The 10246-nt window shown below is 40.8% G+C and overlaps 1 non-coding gene across 1 annotated transcript; it reads left to right on the forward strand.

Moving 5' to 3' along the window:
- The first annotated feature begins 5496 nt into the window (after window positions 1-5496).
- On the forward strand, window positions 5497-5603 carry LOC131224575 (small nucleolar RNA R71). The gene has a single exon (XR_009161048.1). It is a non-coding gene; the product is annotated as a small nucleolar RNA R71 (small nucleolar RNA).
- Window positions 5604-10246: the final 4643 nt, after the last annotated feature.

Raw genomic sequence — 10246 nt, forward strand, 5'->3', positions numbered from 1 at the left:
AAATCTAACAGATGGCTGAATCCAAGAGTTATAAATTACCGACATTCTGGATCTTGCAATGTTAAAATCACCCTTATCCTTCACAATCACTTCAAATGCACAAGAAGTTCCAGAAAAATTCAAAAATTGTCACAATTTGTGCTCAAGACCAAGAAAATACTGATGAGGTAACCTAATCGCCCACCCCCAACATAAAATCTACATTGTCCTCAATGTAAAAGAAATAAGCATGCAATGCATAAGGGACAACGAAAATAAAAGAGTGCGCTTGAGACAAATAGTACATGTATGAAAGAATCTAGAGGCTTTCCAAAAAATCATCCATGTAAGAGCGAGTCAGCATAAGAGAGAAATCAACAAAAACAAAATGATAAAAATGCAAAAAGAAAATCCTATCTATACCACTTTCGTAGGTGCTCTCGATTGCATTTAGCGTATGCAACAAGCCTTTAAACCGCTAGGTTACCCCTAGTGGACGAGTTGTAGTCTCGTGAGGGTTTGCAGTAATGTTACCCACAAACATTGAACTAACTAACTAGGAAAATGAAATGAAATGAAAGGATGGGTTGCCTCCCAGGAGCGCTAAGTTTAACGTCTTCAGCCAGACACGAATGGACCATTAATCAATCTTGATAACCTGGGTCCGCCAAATAAATTTCCTTAACATCTTTGTTCACCAAATCATCTAAATATGGTTTCAGCCGTTGACCATTTACTTTGAAGATATTCCCGTCTGTTAAATTTTGAATCTCAATTGCTCCATGAGGGAATACTTTTACGACTCGATAAGGACCATACCACCGCGAACGTAGTTTTCCAAGAAAGAGGCGTAGCCTGGAATTATACAATAATACTTTCTGGTTCGGTTCAAATGTCTTGCAAAGAATCGACTTGTCATGGAAGATTTTTGTTTGCTCTTTATAAATTTTTGCATTCTCATATGCCTCATTTCGAATTTCCTCTAACTCATTGAGTTGAAGTTTTCGGTGTGATCCGGCCTTGTGCAAATCGAAATTAAATGTTTTGATGGCCCAATACGCATGATGTTCTAATTCCACAGGTAAGTGACAGGCTTTCCCAAATACAAGCCTGTACGAAGACATTCCAATCGGAGTTTTGAAAGCCGTACGATATGCCCAAAGAGCATCTTTCAACCGTTGCGACCAATCCTTACGATCGGGGCGAACCGTTTTCTCTAAAATTTGTTTAATCTCCCGATTTGACACCTCAACTTGACCACTTGTTTGTGGATGATATGGCGTTGCAACTTTATGAGTGATGGAATATTTCTTCATTAAAGATTCAAACGGTTTGTTGCAAAAATGAGTACCCCCATCACTTATAATTGCTCGCGGAGTGCCAAAACGAGAAAAGATATTTTCTTTTAAGAAACGGACCACAACTCTGTGATCATTCGTTTTACATTGCACTGCTTCAATCCACTTAGAGACATAGTCGACGGCCACAAGGATATACACATAACCTTTTGACGTGGGAAATGTTCCTATGAAGTCAATACCCCAAACCTAAAATATTTCAACAATGAGAATATTGGTAAGTGGCATCATGTTCCTGTGAGAAATATTACCCGTACGTTGGCATCTATCACATGTTGAGCAGAAGGCATGGGTGTCGCGAAACAGTGTAGGCCAATAAAAACCACTTTGTAAGACTTTCGCAGCTGTTTTCTTTGAACCAAAATGACCACCACAGGCATGATCATGACAAAAGGAGATTATACTATGAAACTCACTCTCAGGCACACATCTCCTAATAATCTGATCAAGACAAATTTTGAATAAGTATGGGTCATCCCAAAAGAAATGTTTAACCTCAGCAAGAAATTTGGATTTATCTTGTTTAGTCCAATGAGAAGGAAGTTGACCTGTAACAAGATAGTTTACAATGTCCGCGTACCAAGGCAATTGAGAAATAGTTAGAAGTTGTTCATCAGGGAAAGACTCATTCACTGGCAAAGGATCCACTGTGGACTCTAAGACAAGTCTAGACAAATGGTCGGCTACCACATTTTCGGAACCCTTTTTATCCCGAATTTCAATATCAAATTCTTGTAGCAAGAGGATCCACCGAATCAATCGAGGTTTAGCGTCTTTTTTAGAAAGAAGATATTTCAATGCTGCATGATCTGAGAACACTATAACCTTTGACCCTATGAGATACGACCTGAATTTGTCTAGAGCAAATACTACCGCTAACAATTCTTTTTCAGTGGTAGAGTAGTGTGCATCATTTAGAGTCCTACTAGCATAATAAATGACATGAGGCATTTTGTTCAATCTCCGTCCTAGGACGGGTCCAACAGCATAATCCGAAGCATCACACATAAGCTCAAAAGGTAAATTCCAATTAGGTGGTTGGATGATTGGAGCAGAAGTCAGTAAATGCTTCAACTTATCAAAAGCTTGCCTACACTCATCATTAAGGACAAAAGCAACATCTTTAGCTAGTAAATTGCATAAGGGTCGAGAAATTTTGCTAAAATCCTTAATGAATCTCCTGTAGAATCCCACATGCCCTAAAAATGATCTAATCTCCTTAACCGTTCTGGGTGGAGGAAGGCTAGAAATTAAATCAATCTTGGCTTTATCAACTTCAATGCCTTTACTTGAAATAACATGCCCGAGTACAATCCCTTTTTGAACCATAAAATGACATTTTTCCGAATTCAATACCAGGTTCGTTTTTTCACATCTTTCCAAGACAAGAGATAGATGGTATAAACATTCATCAAATGAAGAGCCGAAAATTGAAAAATCATCCATGAAAATCTCAAGAAAACGCTCAACCATGTCCGAAAAAATACTCATCATGCATCGTTGGAAGGTCGCGGGCGCATTACATAATCCAAATGGCATACGCCGATAGGCATATGTGCCAAAAGGACATGTAAATGTGGTTTTCTCTTGATCCTCGGGAGCAATGGGAATCTGATTATACCCGGAATAACCATCCAGGAAACAATAATAGCTATGCCCTGCCAATCTCTCAAGCATCTGATCTATGAAAGGAAGAGGAAAGTGATCCTTCCTTGTGACCAGGTTCAGTTTACGGTAATCAATACAAACTCGCCAACCCGTAGTCATGCGCGTTGGTACTAACTCATTATCCTCATTCTTTTTCACCGTAATCCCAGACTTTTTAGGAACAACTTGAACTGGACTGACCCATGTGCTATCAGAAATGGGGTAAATGATACCAACATCTAACAATTTTAGCACCTCAGCCCGAATGACCTCTTTCATGTTAGGGTTAAGCCTCCTTTGCATTTCACGCGATGTTTTCGCGTTCTCTTCAAGATGAATACGATGCATACATACCGAGGGGCTTATTCCCTTTATGTCCGCTATTGTCCACCCAATGGCTGCCTTATGTTCTCAAAGAACATTAAGCAGCTTACCCTCCTGTTCTTTATCAAGGTTAGCAACTATGATGACAGGCAGGGTTCCAGAAGGTCCTAAAAATGCATACTTGAGAGTTTCAGGTAATTGTTTAAGGTCGACTTTGGGTGGTTTCTCAATAGACGGGACCAGTTTAGACTCAGATGGTGGAAGAGGTTCCACTCTCGCTTTCCATTTTATTGTATTCATATCTGGATTAGAGTCAAGCAATGCATTGACTTCTTGGATGGAACTTTCTATGTCAAAATCTCTGCCAAAATGTGCTAAACAAGTCTCAAGAGCGTCATCGGAAGATTCAAGGAAAGAGTCATGCACTAGACTCTCAATCATGTTCACTTCAAATATATCATCCGAGTCTGACATTTGTTGTCCAGCATTGAAAACGTTGAGCTTGATCTTCATGTTACCAAAGGACAACTTCATAACTCCATTCCTGCAATTTATGATTGCATTGGATGTGGCCAAGAATGGACGTCCTAAGATAACCGGGATTTGACTTGTAGGATTCTGGACAGGCTGAGTATCTAGAACGATGAAATCCACTGGAAAATAAAACTTGTCAACCTGGATTAGCACATCCTCAACAACACCACGGGGCACCTTGACAGATCTATCAGCTAGTTGGAGTGTTATTTTAGTTGGTTTCAACTCACCAAGTCCTAGCTGCTCATAGACCGAATATGGTAACAAATTAACACTGGCCCCTAAATCAAGCAACGCTTTCTGAACCTTATGCTCTCCTATGACACAAGAAATGGTAGGAGCTCCTGGATCCCTAAATTTAGGAGGAGTGTTGTTTTGAATCATGGAGCTGAGTTGCTCTGCAAGGAAGACCTTCTTATGAACATTCATCTTACGCTTTTGAGTGCATAAATCTTTAAGAAACTTAGCGTAAGCAGGGACTTGCTTGATCGCATCAAGCAACGGAATATTGATTTGGACTTGCTTAAACATGTCTAATATCTCATTAAAGTTGTTTCCTTTCTTAACCGGTGCCAGACGTTGGGGAAAAGGTGCTTTAGGCACATAAGATGGCACATGAGTGGTTCCTGGAGAGTCAGAGTGTTGTTGGACTTTGGATGCACCAGTATGTCTCTCTATTTCATTTTGATATTCCGTATTGGACTTTGATTCTTCCCTAGGCATCTCTACTTTGTTCTCGATCTGTTTACCGGACCTAAGGGTAATGATTGATTTGGCTTGCTCATGATATTGTTCTTGGTTTGAATTAGAGCCAATCTCATACTGTCCTTTTAGATTTACCACAGGTTGATTAGGGAACTTGCCCTTCTCTCTCTCACTCAATGTGACAGCAAGTTGACCCAACTGTACTTCCAGCTTGGCAATGGATTGCGCATTTGCATGTAAACTCTGCTGGTTAGCTAGTAAGGTATGTTGGGTGTCTTTTTGAAATTGAAGTGAACTCTGCATAAAAAGATTGAGTGTGTCCTCAAGAGATGGTTTCCTAGATTGTGGAGGCACTTGTTGATACTGTGAGAACTGCTGAGGTTGTTGACTGCCAACTTGGGAGTAAGGTTGCATAGGAGGATTTCCAGATGGTCCTCCTTGTTGTGGTCCTTTTGCCCAAGAGAAATTTGGATGTCTAGCCCACCCTGGGTTGTAGGTGTCTAAGTAAGGATCATTCCTAGGTCTCCGAAAGGTGTTCATAGCATGTACTTGTTCAGGGAGAAATTCTGGAAATGCTGAACTAGATGGACAAGACGGCGTAGGATGGGCGGGACTAGAACATGTGGCACATGACTCGACTTGAGTTGTTTGTGGAGGTCCATTATTTAACATTAAAGCATCCACTTTCTTTGTCAGGCTATCAATTTTGGCATAAAGATCTGGCGTGACTCCTACCTCATATATACCACCTTTCTTCTGTGGTTGGGGACTCCTTTCACCTCTATTTGAGTAGTCCCATTGCTGAGAATTTTCACACAAGGTTTCAAAGAAATTCCACGCTTCAACATCACTTTTGGTCATAAATGACCCTCCACTGGTGGCGTCAACCATGCGACGGTTTTGGGGTGTCAGACCGTCATAAAAGTATTGAACCTGTTGCCACTTTTCAAAACCATGGTGTGGACATTTAAGAAGTAAATCCTTCCATCTTTCCCAACATTCATGAAAGTGCTCACCCTCTTTTTGTGTGAAATTTGTAATTTCTCTACGGAGGGCATTAGTTTTGTGAACCGGGAAGAACTTGTTTAAGAACTTCTTAGACAGTTGGTCCCATGTAGTGATAGACCCAACTCCTAGATTCAACCATGCTTTCGCCTTATCCTTCAAAGAAAAAGGAAAGAGGCGCAAACGGATCGAATCGTCTGAAAAGTTTTGGAACTTAAAGGTGGAGCAAATGTCTAAGAATTCTTTCACATGATGATATGGATCCTCCTTATCTGAACCATAAAAGGAGGGCAACAATTGTATGACCCCAGGTTTAAGTTTAAAGTGTGCTGCCGTGGTGGCAGGCAACACTATACATGAAGGCGCATTGAATTGGACAGGAGCTGAATAATCTCTAAGAGCTTTAGTTCCATTCTCTTCCGCCATTTCAAATAGGATGTTTCTAAATCTTCTACGAAAGGTTCTTTCTATTTCAGGATCAAAAGGTGCTAGTTCTATGTTCAGAGATCTACGTCCTAGCATAAACTATGTTATCAATATAAGAAAGAAAACTAAACTAAGATGCAACCTAAGATGAATAAAACTAAAAGAAAAAGTTATGAATTCCTAAAAACAAGAGAAAGCTATGTAAACGAGAATTGGAAGGAAGAACCCGGGAAAAGGAGATGATGAATGTCTGAAGATTTGAGAGCTCCTCCTTTTGAAGACAATGTTATTTAACAGCTTCCTTCCTCAATTCCTGTAAACAAAAAAAAAAAACAAAAATAAATTAAATTTCCTAAAATAATGCTAGAAAAAATCCTAAGCAACAGTTAATTTCTAAAAAAAGAAAGTTTGTAATCTTAGAAATAAAAGCTAAGTTAGTTTCTAAAAAGGGAAAAAAATTTCTAAAACTAGAAAATAGAAAGTTACTTGAAAGAAGAATCGGAATCTAGAATTAGAAAATAGGAAATTTCTAAAAATAAAAAAATAAAAATAAAAAAATAAAAAAAATAGCCTAGAAATAGAAACTTTCTAAAAAAAATAAAACCTTAATTCTAAAAATAGAAATTAGAAAAAAATAGAAACTTTGGAAAGAGATTACCAAATTAATAGTTTATGTCAGGTCCCTACAAAACAGGAAATAGGTTAGTTTCTAAAAAAAATTTAACCTAAAGTTAGTAAAAAAAAACCTAAGACTATGAATTATGATAAGAGAGAATCCTAAATCCAATTGGACCGAAACAGTCCCCGGCAACGGCGCCAAAAACTTGATGTATTATTTAAACCAACATGATTTAAATGATTTTTAAACTCGCAAGTATACGAATCAGATGTAGATACGGTACGTATTACGAGATCGTTCCCACGAGGACTGATTATCACAATTCAAAATTAAAGACTCTTCTTAACTAATCCAACAAATATTTGCGATAGTAATTAAATAAACTTAAATAAAAATCAATGGAAAAATAACTAAGAATAATGAGGAAAGTTCGATCAAAGAGAAGACTAGGACTTTCGAATCCACCCCTAATTATCATGAACCTTGTTTTACCTGTTGATTTACTCTAATTCAGATTGATATCAAAATAAATAAAGTGCACTCTATGTCCTTGGTCAGGTACACAGAATGTATAATTTCTTAAAGCATATGGATCACATCTTTCCATCCATGGTCAGGCATGGAGAGATGTAAATTCCTGTTTCTTCCTCTATAGGAACCTATTCATGGTCAGACACAAGCACCTAGAATAGTAATCCAAACAACGTCCATAACTAGACTTTGGTCGAGCTCTTAGAATGGAGGAGTACGGATATTTCAGTTAAGCACAGTAGAGAAAGAAACAAACCAATCAAATTCAGATGAAATCAACACTTACAAGAGTCATTCAAATTAGGGGCTTCATCTCAGCCCTAGCTAGAAATTTAGCTACTCATGGAATCAAGAAGGAAGACGGAAAAATAATATTTATAAAAGAAAAATTCCATCCTCTCTTCCCTCTTACTTGAATCTGATGTCTTCGCTCTCTTCCCTCTCTCTGGCTCTGGCTCTCTTCCAAAACGAGCTTTCCCTTCTGCTTTTTCTCCTGTCCAAAAAACAACGAACTACCTCTCTCAAACGGGCCTTTCAAAACGAACCTTTTCTTCTCTCCAACAAAACTCTCCCTCTCTTGCTTTTTTCTTGGATCTGTTCTTCCTGGCTTCCTCTCTCCAACGAGCTCTCTCTCTCTCTTTCTTATAGCAGCTTAGGCGGTGGAGGGACGTGCTGGAAACGCTGTCGCAGCAGCAGCCGCGTGCGGAACTTCTTTACGCAGCCGAGTTCGGATGCAAAACAGCCTTGGTTTTCTCGCTCGGTTTCCAAACAAATACCTTCCCTTAGGACGTCTTCAAGTTGTCTTCATGATGAACGGCATGGATTATTCATCCGAATTGTAGCGGTGGGCCACAGCTGCTGCGAAATTCGGATAGCGTCCGGGCGCTAAAACAGGGTACGCGGAGTCCGTCCACTGTGGTGCTGGTGGGACCCACTATTGACATTATCTTCAAAATCCAGTCCGTCCATTGGATTGATATTGAAAAACCGGTCGGACATGCTCAATTCTAGATCAAATTCGTGGTGGCTCACAGGGTTTTAAACCTACCGTCCATTCTGTTTTTGAACGGTCAAAAACCGATCTGTACTGCCATCTGAAATAACGCCACCTTGGCGATGGTAATATAGGCCATTATGGTCTAATAAACGGTCCAGATTGGACCCACAATCCTTAATGGTGGCCCACAACACGGGACCGCAAGACCCTGTTTCCGTTTTCTTTTAAGTGCCGAATGATGACAAATGCATGTGCCTTTGTGCATGCCATTAGGTAAATGTTGCCGTGGCGCCACTTCCGATTCCATGTAATTTAATTGTACTAAAGATGCCATCCGCTCGGTGGGTCGCACTAATTGGCATGCGGGCCATGTGGGCCATCATGATTATGGACCAAATTTGCTTTCGTACGGTTCATTTATGATCCCCTCCATGTAATTTCAAATCGTTGTACCAAGTGATCTTGCATATTTGGACCATGTTGGGCCTTTTTAAGTGAACGCTTGATTTCAACCGTGGCATGTAAATTCTTGAGCTTAGTCTGGTGCGTCACTTCTCGATATCTGGATCGAAATCAATTTGTACTCTTTTATCCATCAACGCCAATTCATCCTGTACAAAATGGATTTCGACCCATATCGGATAAGCGGGAACTCATGTGAATCTTACATTTCTGTGACAATATTCGGGACCTTTTCAACGTGAACGGCGTTGATCTTCCTCGTGATTGTTCCCTGAGATCCGCCTCGTGAATTCTTCGAGTCCTTAGTTACTCCTGGAGGGACCATGTCCCTTCGCTCCTTGAGTGACATCCTTGGAGTCTGGCATCCCCTTGTAGACTCCTTCTTTCCAGCTCGAACCTCGACTTTCATCCTGTAGGACAAGGAATATGGGACCTTACCATTCTCGCATCAAGCATTATCATGTACGTAAAATCATGTACTAATTAGGGTCTGATATGCAATATTCGACCCTTATCACACAGAACAAGCGCAAAGTTCAATTCTTACCTCAAGAAGAATTTTCGCCATATAAGAGATAGTCCGCCTCGGGAGAGCTTCGAAGAGGGCAGCGAAGTCCTTTTTACTCCCATGTGAAATCATCCAGGGGACCATGTCCTTCACGGCCCGTTGGAAGCGTGACATCCTTGTTGAGTTGTCTCCCCTCCTGAAGACTCCCTTCTCTTCTGCTCCAGAACCTCCTCTGTAACGGGTCCTGAATTAGGAGCCACCTGGGACTTGGGAGCCACCGCGTCCGTCACTTCTGCTCTTTCTTCTGTGTCAGGGACAATCACGGTTGGGATGGTCGTGGCGGCTTGCCCCTTAGCCTTCGAGACCGTTTTCGACTTCTTAGGAGGCCAAGGCTCTGACCTCGGAGGGGCTTTCATCTTGGTAGGCGGACGGAGGAAAGGCTGGGCCTTAGCCATCTCTGCATCAAAAGTAAGACCAATTGAATAAAATTTAAAAGGAATGCAACAAAATAGCCAGAAAGTACCTGTTAAATTTGAGTCCAAACCTGAATAAAAAAGATGCTCCGATTGAAGAAGTCTCTTCCAAGACCGCTGCTCCGGACTCAGCGCCTTTAAATCTTTAATCCGATCTAAAGCGCCAACTCCGAGTTTCGGCCTTCGCTTGGGGATATCTGCAAAATGCATTCAGTTAGACTAAAAAATGTAATAGTATGAGAAGGTAGAGAAAAGAGCAGACGCCGAGTCACCTGCTTAGGAAAACACCCGAAGAACATGAGATTTGATGAGCCCTGGCTCGGTAGTCTCCTAGCGGCCACATGTCTAGAACCATCTATCTCTCTAATGCTTATTGGAGGTAGGAGGGTCGGTTATCAAAGGACCGCCCTTATTCCGCCAAACAAACAAAAAGTACTAGGCATACTGCTGTGGGTTCGGCCGTACTTGGAACAGATAGAGAAACTCGTCAATAGTCAGTGGGAGTTACTTCATCTTAGCCCACAACACCGAGCATTCGAACAAGTTCCTCCACCCGTTCAGAACTATCTGCCTAGGCGATATTCGAAGTTGGGAAAGCAGATCCCGAGCAATCCCTTTAAGGGGCAGACACAAGCCGCATTGCAAAACGACTTGGAAAATAACGACCATCCCATCAGG

Source organism: Magnolia sinica, chromosome 13 (genome assembly GCF_029962835.1).
Source record: "Magnolia sinica isolate HGM2019 chromosome 13, MsV1, whole genome shotgun sequence".
NCBI lineage: Eukaryota > Viridiplantae > Streptophyta > Magnoliopsida > Magnoliales > Magnoliaceae > Magnolia > Magnolia sinica.